General features: G+C 44.8%; 1 long non-coding RNA gene across 1 annotated transcript; it reads right to left on the reverse strand.

Moving 5' to 3' along the window:
- Positions 1 to 7,252: 7,252 nt before the first annotated feature.
- LOC144504439 (uncharacterized) lies at positions 7,253 to 16,180 on the reverse strand. The gene is made up of 3 exons (XR_013499633.1): positions 15,322 to 16,180; positions 10,651 to 10,774; positions 7,253 to 9,082 (listed from the first exon to the last, which is right to left on the reverse strand). It is a non-coding gene; the product is annotated as an uncharacterized LOC144504439 (long non-coding RNA).
- Between the last annotated feature and the right edge of the window lie 424 nt (positions 16,181 to 16,604).

Genomic DNA, 16,604 nt, shown 5'->3' on the forward strand with positions numbered 1-16,604 from the left:
AAGATAGAAGCAGGGAGGTTGTTTCCACTGGTGGGTGAAACTAGAACAAGGGGGCATAGCCTCAAAATAAGGGGGGGCAGATTTAGGACTGAGTTGAGGAGGAACGTTTTGAACAGTAAAGGAATTAAGGGTTATGGTGAGTGGATTGAGTCCATGAAAAGATCAGCCATGATCTTACTAAATGGCGGAACAAGCCCAAGGGGCTAGATGGCCTACTCCTGCTCCTAGTTTGTATATACTTATGTTAACAGGAGGTACATGTGGACAACGAGGATGTGCAGCCAAGAGGATTGGTTTGTCAAGCATTTTTATCGAAACCATTTATCTTAGTGCGTGATCCCAGCTATTTAAGGAAACGTCCTGTCCATGTGTACCTGATAAAATAGCCTAAATCACTTTTAATTGCTCAATCCTCAGGACTAATATCAATGCTAATATCATAGAGTCGTAGAATAGAATCTCTCCAGTGCAGGAGCAGGCCATTTGGCCCTGCGTGCTTGCACTGAAAACAATTCCACCAGGCTCTCTCCCCGTAACCCCCCGTATTTACCCTGCTAATCCCCCTGACAGAAAGGGGCAATCTAACATGGCCAATCAACCCAACCTGAACATCTTTGGACTGTCCTTTCTTTTCTGTGCTAATATTTCAATCTGCACAATGGCAAACAGAGCGCCTTTCCACAATGCTTCCTCATAATGCTGGTGCATTGTGTGGCCCATAAACTTTTACTCAGTGCTTTGTAGAAGAGGAAATTGAGTAATTGTGTCATTGAAATCCAAGCTTCTGGCCTACAAAGTGAGTGTGGGGTGCCCTGCATTGGATCAGCCTGCCTGATGTTCGTTCTTGAACCTTATTTATACCTAGAACTACAGAAGTTGCCTACTGGATATCTCCAGGCAGCTCGGTGGTAAATATCATTTGAAGTTCCAGTTACTGTGTTACCAGCAGTGACCATCAGATGACTCTTGCAAGACTATGGGGCAGGGAGGAGTTGAGGTAGTGACAGGATAGAGGCAATGCTCTGAAGGATGTTGAGCAGTGAATAAGGGTTGGCATCTACCTTGGCCAAAAGTGGCCCATGGTTTTTTTTTTCAGATGCCCTCTTTACCTAATTACCTTACTGTAAAGATAGCAGACGCTGGTCTGTTTGCTTTCAAGAAAACCAGACTGATTTATAGCCTAACCAAGTGGCCCTTAAGAGGCCCACATCAGGCTGCCACCCCAAAGTAATTCCTTTTTAATGTGGAGTTATAAGGATCATTGGTGTTCCTCTCAACCTCACTTTAAAGCTACCGGCCTTTTTGAGCCACCAGTTCATTGCAGCATCATCAAAATTATGGACTTTTTCTCCCAAAGAGGACTTGAACCTTTTGCATGTTTTACATTTGCTAATTGATCTTGAATCAGTCATTGGTATGGTCTAACTATAAGAATCAAATTTTGGTTTAACTCAAGTGTAATCGTCAAAATATGACAATTGGTCATTTTAATTATCCCTGTAAAAATGCACAGTGAGATAAGAATGAAAAATACTGTGGCCTGATAAAAGGTTGAGTTGGCAATGGTCCGGTTACCATCACAATGCTGTTTATGGGAGCTTGCTCTACACAATTGCTCACTGCATTCTCTACATTACAACAATGACTGCACCTCAGAAATACTTTGGTTGCAAAGCACTTTGGGCCACTCTGAGATCATGAAAGCTACTAAATAAATTTAAGTCTTTCTTTATTGTCATTTGGTGCTTGTGGCCAGGATTTTTAGAATGAACAAAGAACAAAGAAAAGTACAGCATAGTAACAGGCCCTTCGGCCCTCCAAGTCTGTGCCGATCATGATGCCCTAACTAAAAAAAACCTTCTGCTCTTACTCGGTCCGTATCCCTCTATTTCCTCCCTATCCATGTACCCATCCAGAAGCCTCTTAAAAGTTGCTAATGTGCCTGCTTCCACCACCTCCCCTGGCAGTGCTTTCCAGGCATCCACCACTCCCTGCATGAAAAACTTCCCCCGCACATCTCCCTTAAACTTTCCCCCTCTTACCTTGAACCTGTGTCCCCTTGTAATTGACACTTCCACGCTGGGAGAAAGCCTCTGACTATCCACCCTGTCTATGCCTCTCATAATTTTGTAGCCCTCTATCAGGTCTCCCTCAGCCTCCGTCTTTCCAATGAAAACAATCGTAGTTTATTCAACCTCTCCTCATAGCCAACACCCTCGAGACCAGGCAACATCCTAGTGAACCTTCTTTGCACTCTCTCCAAAGCTTCCACATCCTCCTGATGGTGTGGTGACCAGAACTGCACACAATACTCCAAATGTGGCCTGACCAAGATTTTATATAGCTGCAACATGATTTCCCAACTCCTGTACTCAATGCTCCAGCTGATGAAGACAAGCATGCCATATGCCTTCTTAATCACCTTGGCCACCTGTGTTGCCACTTTTAGGGAACTGTGGACCTGCACGCCTGGATCCCTCTGTATGTTAATGTTCCCATGGGTTCTGCCATTTAAAGTATAATTTACACCTAAACTTGATCCTCCAAAATGCATCATCTTGCATTTGTCCGGATTAAGTTCCATCTGACATTTCTGTGCCCGAGTCTCCAATCAATCTATATCCTGTTGAATCCTCTGACAATCCCCGGCACTATCAGCAGGTCCACCAATCTTCGTGTCATCCACAAACTTACTAATCAGACCCCCCACATTTTCTTCCAGATCATTTATATCTACTACAAACAACAGAGGTCCCAGCATTGAATCCTGCGGAGCGCCACCAGCTACAGATCTCCATTCTGAAAAACACCCTTCCACCACTACTCTTTGTCTTCTGTAACCAAGCCAGTTCTGTATCCATCTAGCCAGCCCACCCCAAATCTCATGCGATTTTAGTTTTTGTACCAATCTGCCATGTCCTTGTCAAACGCCTTGCTAAAGTCCATACAAACTACATTCACAGCCCTTCCCTCATCAATTTTCTTTGTCGCCTCTTCAAAAAACTCAATCAAGTTGGTGAGACATGACCTTCTCTGTACAAAACCATGCTGCCTGTCACTAACTAGTTAATTTTCCTCCAGATGTGCATATATGGCTGTGTTCCCCTTCCCACCACCCACAGAATCAGCAGGGGACACATCCTGATCGATCCTGCCAACCCCGCAGAGATTTCATGCTTCAACGAGCATTGATTGGCTGGAGGCGGGACCTTCGCCCTTCACTCAGGAGAAAGCTCCGCTTCAGAGAGCTGCCGGTCAATCTGATTGGCCAGCCGCTCTCTCACCCCTACAGCGCTTCAAGCTGCTGTGGACATGACTGGAACTGCAAGCAGTCCCCAGAGCCTGCATCCCAGCATTCCAAGAAGAGATAGGGTGGAATTGACCCTTTTATCATCCAAGTGCCTACTCAGGTGGGGAAAGTGACCTGCTGGCTTCACAGCTGGATTTTACAATCATAGAGATCGGGCTGCCCTTTTTAAAGAGTGTCCCGATATCTGATTTAAACAGAAGATGGAGACACCCCACATGCACACAGAGATGCCCTCCCAACACGCACACATCCCAGATGCACATGGGCAACCCCTTTCCCCACCCTTCGTCCCACCCCTACCCGCCCCCCCCATGGCCCGCATTTGCCATGGGCACAGAATCTCAGCTGTAAGCTTTGGTGATCCCAGGGTGTGGAGGATAGGGGAGGCCTGGGGGGGGTGTGGACAGTGGAGGATTGGGGTGTCAGTGGAGGGGGGCCAGTCAGAGGGGGTGGGGAGGCAAATCATGAGGGGGTTACCCGATGTTAAAATGGAAGCACTCCCTCCAACTTTCCGTCCAAGCCCTGATCCTGAGTATTTTTGAGCACTTCCCCCATACTCCGGAACTCATCCTTCCAGACTAAACATTGAGGCAGGGAAGGAAACAGCTCTTAAATGGTCAATAATTGGCCACTTAAGGGCCTCAGTCGGGGCAAAGGTGGGTTGGCCATCAGAAGCTTAGCCCTCCCTCGCATAAAATTGAAGAGAGGTCGGGGTGAGGGGGAACCCAGAGGGAAGCCAATCCGAGAAATATTACACTTACCCCCCCCCCCCCCCACCCCCCCCCCCCCCCCCCCATCTACAAACCCGCTGGCGGGAAACGTAACATTCTGCCCCATGTTGCCACTAGCTTGGAGTGAGAGAAATGAAGTAGTTCTTCAAAGGGGGTAATTTTCAACTTCACCACCTGGCAGAGCAGATAGCCCGCTGTCCTAATATTCCCCACACCACAACTCCATCCCATCACCACCCATATCAATCGCTGCATTGATTTCAATGGATTGAAGACCAGGCAGTGTTTACCATGATGAATTATTCACTCCCCATTACTAACCAGCTGGGGAAGCCTTAAATTCTGATGAAGGGTCATTTAGACTCAAAACGTTGGCTCTATTCTCTCCCCACAGATGCTGTCAGACCTGCTGAGATTTTCCAGCATTTTTTCTTTCTGTTTCAGATTCCAGCGTCCGCAATATCTTAAGCTGTAAATTATCTCCTACTTATGTGTGAAGACTGGAAGCAGGTCGGGAAAGGCCTTCGTGGATGTGTGCCTAAACGGAAAAGGTTTATGTGAGCAGGAAACAAGTAGATAAAACAGACATGAGAGTTAAATTGCTTGGAGCACTAATCTTAACTGGGACTGCAGATTATAGGAGTATACATGTAAAGTAAGTAATTCAATGTTGCGAGCCAATAGAGTATTTATTGAGCAGAAAAACAAATTAAAGTGAGGGGTATTGTTTTTCACACTTACTAATGTATTAGAATCTGTCCACCAAGCAACTTTGGGCAGCACGGTGGCACAGTGGTTAGCACTGTTGCCTCACAGCACCAGGGACCCTGGTTCAATTCCGGCCTCAGGTCACTATCTGTGTGGAGTTTGCACATTCTCCCCGTGTCTGCGTGGGTTTCCTCCAGTGCTTCCACAGTCCAAAGATGTGCAGGTTAGGTTGATTGGCCATGCTAAATTGCCCCTTCATGTCAGGAGGATTAGCAGGGTAAATATGAGGAGTTAGGGCCTGGGTGGGATTGTGGTCGATGCAGACTTGATGGGCCAAATGTCCTCTTTCTGCACTGCAGGGATTCTAAGATTCTATTCTATGAACTCAAGGATGGAATTACTGCCGACTTGTTAAGGGTTAATTTCTCCTGCTTATCGGTGTCTGTTTTGATTATTTCTTGGTTGGAAGTGGAAAAGGTAAATAGAAGACTGAGAAATAATTTCAGTTGTTAAAATTACATTTAAAATTCGGTAGCATTCTCAAAGCACCCTCTTCATATTAGAGAAAGGATATTATTAAACTAGAAAGAGTGCAGAAAAGATTTACCAGATACTACTGGGACTTGATGGTTTGAGTTATAAGGAGAGGCTGGATAGACTGGGGCTTTTTCCCCTGGAGCGTAGGAGGCTTAGGGCTGATCTTATAGAGGTCTATAAAATAATGGGGGGTATAGATCAGCTAGATAGTCAACACTCCCAAAGGTAGGAGAGTATAAAACTAGAGGGCATAGGTTTAAGGTGAGAGGGGAGAGATACAAAAGAGTCCAGAGGAGCAATTATTTTCACACAGAGGGTGGTGAGTGTCTGGAACAAGCTGCCAGAGGTAGTAGCAGAGACGGGTACAATTTTGTCTTTTAAAAAGCATTTAGACAGTTACATGGATAAGATGGATAAAGAGGTATATGGGCCAAACGTGAGCAATTGGGACTAGCTTAGTGTTTTAAAAAAAAGAGGGCGGCATGGACAAGTTGGGCCGAAGGGGCTGTTTCCATGCTGTAAACCTCTATGACTCTATAATGATAACTCTTGACTTCCCAGGACTGGCCTGAGAGCAGCTGCTGTTTAACTCAGTGCACAGCTATTCCTCAGCCTCTTGTCCAGGATGGAGAGGCTGGCAGATCCCATTCCAGAGTTCATGAGCTGAAACCTGACCCATTATAGATTAGAGATAGGGGGGAAATTAATAATTGATTTTGAATAGTTCAGTTGCTGGTTAAAAAAAACCAACTGGAGTATTGTGTTCTTGATGGGCAAATGACTTTTGCAGAGCAATTTTCCCGCAATAGGATCAGTTCTGGATAATGACAGAAACGTTATTCTGCTGCAGTGCCTCCTTGCACCGATTATGTCATCCAGGAACATTTCTGCTGACATGTGGGTGTCGACACTCTGTCAAAGTGCATGGAGTCGGTGCAGCCGAAGCAGAGGCAGAGCTGCTTTGAGTTTGCCTGCAATCCCGTTTACCCTCATGGGGGAGGTTAAGCAGTGAAAACCTGAGACCCACCAGCAGCTACTGGAAACCACTGTAGAATAAATCAAAACACAAGCATTTACTCCTGTGCTTCAGCATTCCTCTTTGTCTGAGAAAGTCATCGACTGGTAAAGCTGCCTTACCTCAGAAAGAAATAAAAGATGTCCATCTTCTCCTCAGGAAATGGTTCTTGCCGCTTTAGGCCAAATTCGATGGCCCACAGAGACTATCATGGCTTTCCTGCTCTTCCGCCTTCCACTTGACGATCGTGCACAGGATTATGCAATAATGCTTAATATCTTTGCACTGACATGTTTTTATAATCATTACACAAAAGCCTTTTGCTCTCAGGATATGTTTTGTTGGCATCTGTCAAAGGAGTTAGTTGTATGCTAGTCAAAGGTAACAACTGTAATCCATTAAAGTCACTTGCCTTGAAAACAGATTGAGAAAAAGATTTGATCGGTGTACAATTTCTCACAATGTATCTTGATACTTTTTTAATGAAACTATGATATGCTATCTATGTATCTGTGCTTCTTCAATCCAAAAGTCCATAACTTCAGAGTAAAACGCGAGTTGCTCTTGCGTAAGCAGAAATGTAATTTGTTTTCAGCTGAATGGCAAGCGACCAGTAGCTGAGGTTACAAATTGCATTGCAAAATTAAGCAGACAGAGTCTTGGCAAAAATGCAGTTTCAGTACTTTGTACTAGTGTTAGCTTAGATGCAGATGGTGGACTCAGCAATGCGGCAGTAAACACCTCAGACTGAATTTAATTCCTTTAATAGGAATGAATAGCTTTCTCCATCGTCATGTATTCTTCCCATTTTTCTAAAAGTTGCTAACTCTCCATGAATGCCAACAGCTTCTCCAACTGGGCAGTCTTTATGTGTGAGCGACTCGAAGGCCAGGGGTTCCCTTGAAGCCTTTTCCACTCCACTGTTGGAATTTTGCTGGTAGTTGTGGGGGGGGGGGGGATTGGGGGGAGAGGTGGGGAGGCAGCAACTAGGCTTACAACAACAACTTGAATGATATTGTGCCTTCAGTGTGGTAAAACATCACAAGGTGCTTCACAGAAGTGTTATCACAGGTTCAGGTATCGCTGTTGCAGAGTTCTGGGAACATCTCTCAGGTGATCCCTGACCAAACTGTGAGGAGGCTTCCCATTTCCATCACAGTCTCACATCTCAGTCCAATTCTGCCTTCACTCGATATCCACTTTCCAGTAAGAGGTACTAAAGCCAAGTATGAGTGCCCATCTTGGCTGATCGCTACCCTCTAAAGTTTACCAAGTCGAGCTATTGACCTTCTACTGCTGCTCTGACTGAGATCAGCTGACTCAGTTCAGAACCAAAACCCCTCCCCCGTTTCCTTGGTCCAGTTTCACCCTGGAAGGTGCACTTACTGACTGAGTGACAAGCAGAGCTCTAAGCATCAATCCTTAAATTGTTTTACTTTGTGTGTGAGGTGCTAGTGAATGAATGCTTCTGTATCGCCCCTGGAAAAGTCACTCCCTCAAGTCACTTACAACCTCAAAATCCCAAATCTTCATCCTTTGGCCTTGCATTCACCATAACATTTCAGCCACACCATTACCCCCACTTTTGGCATCCTAGTCTCCATTAAAATGATTACTCTCTCTCCCCTTGGCCATTCCCCCTGGAATGGTCCTCTCTCGACTCCAATAAGTCCAAGGGTCATATGCTTGAATGGATCTAATGGACAGCTGGTTTAACCAGCCACATCTGGCTGAGAAGGACTATCAAATCCTGCTCATCCCTGTGAAAACTGCCAGCACCTCACACACAAAATAAAACAGTTTAAGGACTAATTACTGGCTGCATATTTATCCTAACAAAGACAATATTTGCCTCAGGGATGTTGGAGTGATGGTTTACTGGATTGTTTTCTATGCTGAGGAGAGACTGGGCCTATTGGAATTTAGAACAATGATCTTATTAAAACACATCAGATTCTGAGAGAGTTGGACAGGGTGGATGCTGAGGGATTATTTCCCCTGCCTGGTTAGTCTTAAAGTAGAGAGCATTGTCTCCAGATAAGGGATCAGATATTTTTATAAACTTTGGAATTCGCTATATCCAATCGAATTGTGAACATTCAGTTGCAGAGTGTATTCAGGACAACAGCTGTTAGGGTTTGGACTCTAAGGGAATCAACAGAAATGGCAATCGTGTGGGAAAGTGCATTGAGATTGAAGATCAGCCATGATCTTATTGAATGGCGGAGCAAGCTCGATGGGCCAAATGGCTCCTATTTCTTACATTCTCATGTCAGCCGTAGGCAAAAGGTCAGATGGACAGGTGTCCAGCCTATTCCTGAGCATAAAACTGGTTGCTGGAGGTTTTGAAAAATTCCTGTGTTTTTACCTACTTCCTACCAAGGGAAATGTCAGATTTCCTTCTGTCACTGAACTACAGGGAACGAATGTTAGGCCTGTATAGTGGCAAACTGACACGCCTCCTTTAGGCATGCCATACACTAGTACACACTGCTACTGCCTGAGGGTTATGGTGATAACTGTCTTCACTGCATGGGGGTGCAGGCAGGGCAGGGTAGGACAGATCACCCACCCGTTATACAAAACTCTCATCTGCAGTCCATTTTCAAAGTGTGAGTGTATTTAATGGGCGTGCTATTGTTACTGTGCTGAGTGGAGTTTTATATCGAGCAACAGCCTTTAGAATGGAAATTCATCTTTATAACGGAGGGGAATCCAATCTTGCTCTGTAGCTTCCTTCTCTGCACATTTCAGCTCTTTCACACAATGTCTACTGGAAGTCTGCGTGAAGAATATGTATTAAGTAAGTGTGAAATACCAAATTGAATGAATCTTATAACTCACAAGGTACACAGTAAAGTAAACTAGTACTCGGCCAGAACCAATTGCCCATTCTATTTGTACCGTAAAATTGTCAAAGATTTCAGGGGATCGTGCGAATCACGCACTCTGTGGAGTGTGCTCCTGCCAGTTCGGCCCAGTGGTAAGTTTATTCTTTAGCGATTTACTGATCACACTTGGGCTTCCCCTGCTCTGGGATTCCATGCTTCCATGGCCACCTATAACCACAATCATTTTCCAATGACATGTGCCGGTGCCAAGGACCGGTACCACATGTCCCCCACAATGGCCACCCGTCCAAATCCCATTCCGTGCATTGGCCTCCTTGTCGCTTCCATCAGATTTGAGTGGGAATCAGTCTTTGATAATGGTTATAAGGCCCAGGGGTTAAAATAGCCCAGGCTTCAATGTGAGTAGTTTACAATATTTCATTGATTTCACAGAGTTAAGAGCTGTTTCTTGCAAAATGGTATTTTTGTTACAAGTTACTATAAACGTTTGCATTTGTCATGGTGGCAATGGCAGTCCTGTGAATAGAAACTTGGTGGGGCAGAATTTTATGGCCCAGGAGGCAGTGCCTATTGGGGTGGGGAGAGCGGGGGGCGGGGAGCGGGGTCACAGCATGGTGCACAGCGGTTAGCACTGCTGCCTCACAGTGCCAGGGACCCGGGTTCAATTCCCGGCTTGGGTCACTGTGTGTGTGGAGTTTGCACGTTCTCCCCGTGTCTGTGTGGGTTTCCTCTGGGTGCTCCGGTTTCCTCCCACACTCTGAAAGACGTGCTGGTTAAGTCCATTGGCTATGCTAAATTCTCCCTCAGTGTACCTGAACAGGCACCAGAGTATGACGACGAGGGGATTTTCACAGTAACTTCATTGCAGTGTTAATATAAGCCTACTTGTGACATGAATAAAAATTTTTAAAATCTTAAATTCTCTGGGTGGCACTCCTTCCCCGCCTCCTCCTGGCCACAATTTTATTGCGGGGTGGTGAGGGGTGGGTGGTTGTTGGGTGGGGGCAGGTGTAGGGAATGAGGACTAGGGTAGCTCGCCCACCCTTTTTAACCACTTGAGGGACGCTTCCCACCCATTCCCAATTTTGAGACTGACAGGAAGAAGCCCGACAGGTCACCCTGCTTGGGCCTCGGACCTCAGGGGTCGAAACCCGCCACCCTGAGAACCGCCAGCAAATCAGAGCCCAACAGCTCTCCACTGCAGGCGGCACCACTGGGAGCATTCCCTTTTCAAATTAGGCGGCACCCCCAGCTCTTTGAGGAGGGACTTGCACCCGTAAACCAGGTGGAATCCCATCTCCAGCCAAGGAACACTTCTCAGAGCATCAAATTCTTCACTGACTCTTCGTGTGCTGGGGCAACAATCCCCATCATCCAAAAAAACCCTTTTTGTAATCCAGTGAGCCTATCTCAGTCAGGTCAGGTATAAAACAATCGCTGCATTCTAAAAGTGCGCTCAGAACCACAGCGGAATGCACCCCTTTCTATAATACTAACTTCTCCAGTCGCTGCACAAGCTGTCCTTTGGCGAGGCTGCAAAGGCTTTGTTGAATTCTGAGTAGTTCTGTAACTTCGGAGCAGGCCGTCATGAACTATTAACCTTGGACAAACTGACAAGATCCTGCAGCCAAGAGAAAGAGAATTTCATCTTTTGCAGTCTAGGCTAGCATCCCAGGAGTGAAAGCATAGCATTCTAACCCAATTCTTTATCCGGTCTCCAGGACATAATTAACAATATTTCTTCATTACTTAGCACAAGGATTTCATTGTTTCCATAATTTACAGGAAAATAACCAGGGACCTAAGACAAAAGCAGGTCGAAAATCTGCACGGCATAGAAAAAATATTTTGTTGTTTGTTTTGGGGAGTGGCTTCAACTTTCCATTTCAGCACGGATCATGGAAGCAGTTTCCTTCAGTGCCACAGCGCCATGAAGGCACCAAATGTTTGCCTGAATTGCAAACTACCAGTTCCTCTTAAATTGAGTGTAATGGTCAACACTGAAGCATAATACCGGTTCCTAGCAGTGACCTGCTTTCTAAATTATTTGCGCTTACTGGCAATAGAAATATATATAATAAAAGACTTGCATTCCTATGCACGGTGGTCGGTGGCACAGTGGTTAACACTGCTGCCTCACAGTGCCAGGGACCCAGGTTCAATTCCAGCCTCAGGTGATTGTCTGTGTGGAGTTTGCACATTCTCCCGTGTCTGCGTGGGTTTCCTCTGTGTGCTCCGATTTCCACCCACAGTCCAAAGGTGTGCGGGTTGGGTGGATTGGTCATGTGAAATTGTACCTTAGTGTCAGGGGGATTAGCAGGGTAAATACGTGGGTTTACGGGGATGGGGCCTGGGTGGGATTGTTAGCGGTGCAGACTCGATGGGCTGAATGGTCTCTTCCTGCACTGTAGGGATTCTGTGATATTGGCATTTTTCAATACTACAGGACTTTGGAGGTATAGTCACTGTTGTAATGTAGGAAATGTGACATTTACACCCAGCAAGTTCCCAGAAGCAGAAACATGATGATGACCAGATGTTTTTGGTGATGTGGATAGGGGAGTAAATATTGGCCAGGCCACTGGAGAGAACTCCTCTGCTCTTCCTCAAAGTGGTACCCTGAAATCTATTCCATCCACATGATAGGGCAGGTGAAGTCCCATTTTATATTCCAACGTGAAGACAGAGGTGAGTGTGTGTGTGTGTGTGAGTGTGGGGGGGGGAGGTGGGAAGAATTTAATGCCTCCATATCCCTCCCCCGGTGGCGAGCTTCGAGGCCCAGGGGGAGGGGACAGATTTACTCAGGTGGGCGGATTCCAGGAGGAGGCCCTGCTGCCTTCCTGTTCTCACCCCCCCCTCCCCATTAAATCCAGGGTGGGAAGACTGCAGAATGGCCTTCATGCCCAGGCACTAATTATGCCATGATGTGGACTTCACTAATTATGCCCACAACATCTCCACATTAAGAATGATATATTTATAGCATGACAAGTTTACTTTTGCTATCACCATTATAAATGTGAACACCGGAATTTATAATTGAAAAGATGGCAGGATGTGCACAAAGGAACAGCATTTCTGGTATACTAAATAACATAAAGTCCAACATTACATGAACGTAAAAGTAGTGTTAGATGACTTTAAAATAGGACCTGCATTACACCTGCATCCCTGGTCAAAATATCTCCCACTCTTTTTCCTTATTTCAATTGAAGACTAGACTTGGTTTTGACTGAGCAATGATGTAGGAAATTGTTTATTTTAACATTAACAATTTCAATGTAGTCACAAAATTAAAATTGTTTGTATAAATGTAACAATGGTGCAGCAGGGTGGCACAGTGGTTAGCACTGCTACCTCACAGTGCCAGGGACCCGGGTTCAATTCCGGCTTTGGGTCACTGTCTGTGTGGAGTTTGCACATTCTCCCCGTGTCTGCGTGGGTTTCTTCTGGGTGCTCCTGTTTCCTCCCAAAATCCAAAGATGTGCAGGTTAGATTAATTGGCCATGCTAAATTGACCCTAGTGTCAGGGGATTACCAGGGTAAATATGTGGGGTCACGGGAATAGGACCTGGGTGGGATTGTGGTCAGTGCAGATTCGATGGGCCAAATGGCCTCCTTCTGCACTGTAGTGATTCTATGATTCTATAATGCCCACTTAAGGGTCTCAACCTCCTGCTGCCGCCATTCATAAAATGGCACCCCAAACTGAGGAATGCTCCTTCAATACTGCTCGGAAATGCTGCAGTCCTGAAGTTGTTTTGCGCAAGTGGATGGGTTCATGAGAAATCAGAGACAGTAACAGCAACAACGCTGAATGCTCAGTCTACAGCCGAATGATGTATATTCAAAGAATTTTCATGTAGTGGTGGTCACTTTTCATTACCTTTTTTTGGTTCTCAGTTACTCCGTTAATCTGCTATTGTAACATAAGCGCTAACAATCTACACTTTTGCTGTAAAAAAAATCTTGTGCTGCCCTTTTCTCAGGAGATTCCTGCTACTGCTTGGTGTGTAATTTATGATTGAACATGATGGGGAGTGTCACTGGTGATATATCAGCATCTGGTATTCATATCCACTTTTAGGAAATGAGTGTGACAGACCCAAAGGATCCCCTTGTCTATTCCAATCAGAGGAATTACCATATTGCATGTTTTTCACAGGTAGCTATCCCAGTAACCTCATCATTTAAAAATATTTTTTTCACTTTTTGCACGCTAGGTGCCAGTTTCGAGGAGATTCGGGTGTGGAGTGGCAGTGAATCAACTTTGCTTATAGTCACTGGTTAAGGAAGAAATTAAAAAGACACAATCCTCCCTCAGACAATCCTTATGCCTTTGAAATCTACTTTGATGGACAGCATCAATTAATACAGAGAGCACCTTTTTTCCCCCATGGGGGTCTTGTGATCTGCAGTGATTTCTACCTCCACTGCTCTCTATCACCGGCTAGTAGAACATTCAAGAAAGATTCTCTTCATGCCAAACTTTGTATGCTCCAAATTTACCGAAGAAAGCTGCAGATGGGACATCAACAAGTGCTTTTGAATAAAAGCTGTAAAAGTAAGTTAAATACATTGTAATCTATCTAATAAATTGACTTTCTCATACTTTTGTTTCATTTTCTTAATACACAGAAATGAATCTGTTAGTCTGTCCATCAGCAGATCAGCAATGTACGTGGGAAGGTTTGCTGCACTATTCCCAGTCCAGACATCCATGATAAATTACTTCATTCTTCAGCTGAGAACCTGATATTCATAGAATTATAGAATCCCTACAGTACAGAAGGAGGCCATTCAGCCCATCGAGTCTGCACTGACCACAATCCCGCCCAGGCCTTATTCCTGTAACCCCACATATTTACCCTGCTAATCCCCCTGACACTAGGGTCAATTTAGCATGGCCAATCAATTTAACCAGCACATCTTTGGATTATGGGAGGAAACCCACGCAGACACGGAGAGAACTCCAGATAGACAGTCACCCAAGGTCGGAATTGAACCTGGGTTCCTGGCACTGTAAGGCAACAGTGCTCACCGCGATGCCATCGTGTCGCCCCTAGAATTAATATTCTAGATACTGAAGTCATGTTTCAATTCACGGGAAGTTTGACTATGAACTATACGGTTGAGCGCCTGTAACATGGACTGGGTGAGTGTGTGAATCCGAACAGTAATGGTAAGGGTGCAGGGGCCTTCAGTTCATGCAGTTTGCTTTGTTGTCAGCAACAACTAGCCACATTCACTGAGGCTAAGGTGAGAGTAGAGAAGAAGCTTGTGACAACTTGCATTTGAATGTTGACCATTCGAGCCAATAAGACACAGGCGGCTGGTAGTCATAAACCACCCTCTGTTTTCAGGAGAGGAGAAGGGAACGGGAGGAAAATGTAAAAGTGAAGAAGTTCACAACACCAAAACTTACTTTTGCATGTTTTGAAAGTCTGCACCTTTACTACTTCGAAAGCACATTTGTTGTTCCTTAGAGTGAGGTAAAAGAAAATTCTTGGCTGAATTATTCAGTCTAAATTCTTGTAAATTGATACATTTTCAGCATTGAGAATATGCCAACTGGGAATTAAAGGCTTTTTAAAAGTAGTAAATTTTCTAAGCCGTGGTTAGGCCAGGTGATCACTAAGACAAATGAAATTATTTATGGTTTTGCTTTCTTTTTTCAAACTGAGAAAATTCATAGGTATTCTGCATGTTTCTGAGAGTCTTCATATCTGTAGCACAACAACACATTGAACTTGGGCAATGAGCATTCGATCTGTCCCTCACAGTCAATTTGAATCGTAGCATTACTCAGGGGAGGCAATGGCCTAGTGGCATTATCGCTAATCAATCCAGAAACTCGGCTAATGTTCTGGGGGCCTGGGTTCAAATCCCACCACGGCAGATAGTGGAATTTGAATTCAATATTTAAAAAATCTAGAATTAAGAACCTACTGATGACCATGAATCGATTGTCAGAAAAACCCATCTGATTCATAAATGTCCTTTAGGGAAGGTAATTTGCCATCCATACCCGGTCTAGCCTACATGTGACTCCAGAGCCACAACAATATGGTTGACTCTCAACTGCCCTCCAAGGGCAACAAGGGATGGATAATAAATGCTGGCTAGCCAGCGACGCCCATGTCCCATTAATGAATAAAAAACAATGACCAAAAATGTCTTCCTTTGAAGTAGAATGCACTCACTGAGGTGGAACCAGCTGAAATTCCTCAAAGCCTGGTTCACAGTTTCGGCCTACTGGCAACATCTGGCCACTTCATTGTTAATATCCCATATGTAGGCAAGGTGAGGCAGTGGCATAGTGGTATTGTCACTGAACTGGTAATCCAGAGACCCATGGTAATGCTCTGGGGACCTGGGTTTGAATCCCACCACGCAGACGGTGAAATTTGAATTCAATAAAAAAAATCCCAAATTAAAAGACTACTGATCACCATTGTCATAAAAACCCATCTGGTTCACTAATGTCCTTCAGGGGAATGTTATAATCCAGGTCAGAAACTCCAAAGCGTTTTATGAAGTCAGCCTAGGTCATACGTTTTGCCCTTTGAATTTTGGCACAGGTAAGCATTAGATGTTTCACTCTATGGGTTATTCAAATGACCCACTAGGGAGTTTTTACCAAACAAAGAATATAAGTAACACATAGAAATAAAATTAGCCAGAACTTTTACCAATTACAAACAAGAAAAAAAGCCATGATATTGTATAAACCTTACCAGCTCAATGTACTATTCCAATCAAACAACCTTCTTACAAACTAACACCCATTCCTGGTTTAGCACAGAAAATAATAAATCTCGCGATGCTGGGTCTTGCAGCTTTCCAACCCCCTCTGTAGTTTCCTCCTTTGGATGGAGAATTGAAACTGTGTCTTCCCCATCCTGGAGTTCCCAGCACACCTCGAGGTAGGGATAGAGCCACTGTTGGCCTCCAGCTTTTAGACAGCAAAATCTTCAGTTCAGAGAGGCAAGAAAGACTGCTTCCAACTAGCCAGCAGAATTTCCAAACCAGGGAGAGAGACAAAAACACTCTTTGCAGTCTGAAGTCCAGCAGCTTCTAACTAAAAACTGAAATCTGGATTTCCCGATGAAGAAAAAAAACTGTCCAAAGCACCTGACCCACCAAACAGTTGTAAATCAACATTCAAAAAGGCCGTAAAGTCCAGGGGAGTGTATTAGGCCCAAATTAAAACTAAACAAAGACTCTAACAACAATAAAAGGACATCAGCTCAGACTGCTCGGCACCCAGCACAAAAGACTCTCTTAAAAGAACCGCAAAAAAACATGATTAAAATACATTTCTTAAAGGCACAGTTGCGTCAGAGGAGGAAATCTGCCGCCCTTACCTGGTCTGGCCTACATGTGACTCTTAAATGCCCTCAAGGATGGGCAATAAATGCTGGCCTAGGTAGTGATGCCCACATCCCATG

Source organism: Mustelus asterias, chromosome 15, assembly GCF_964213995.1.
Source record: "Mustelus asterias chromosome 15, sMusAst1.hap1.1, whole genome shotgun sequence".
Taxonomy (NCBI): domain Eukaryota; kingdom Metazoa; phylum Chordata; class Chondrichthyes; order Carcharhiniformes; family Triakidae; genus Mustelus; species Mustelus asterias.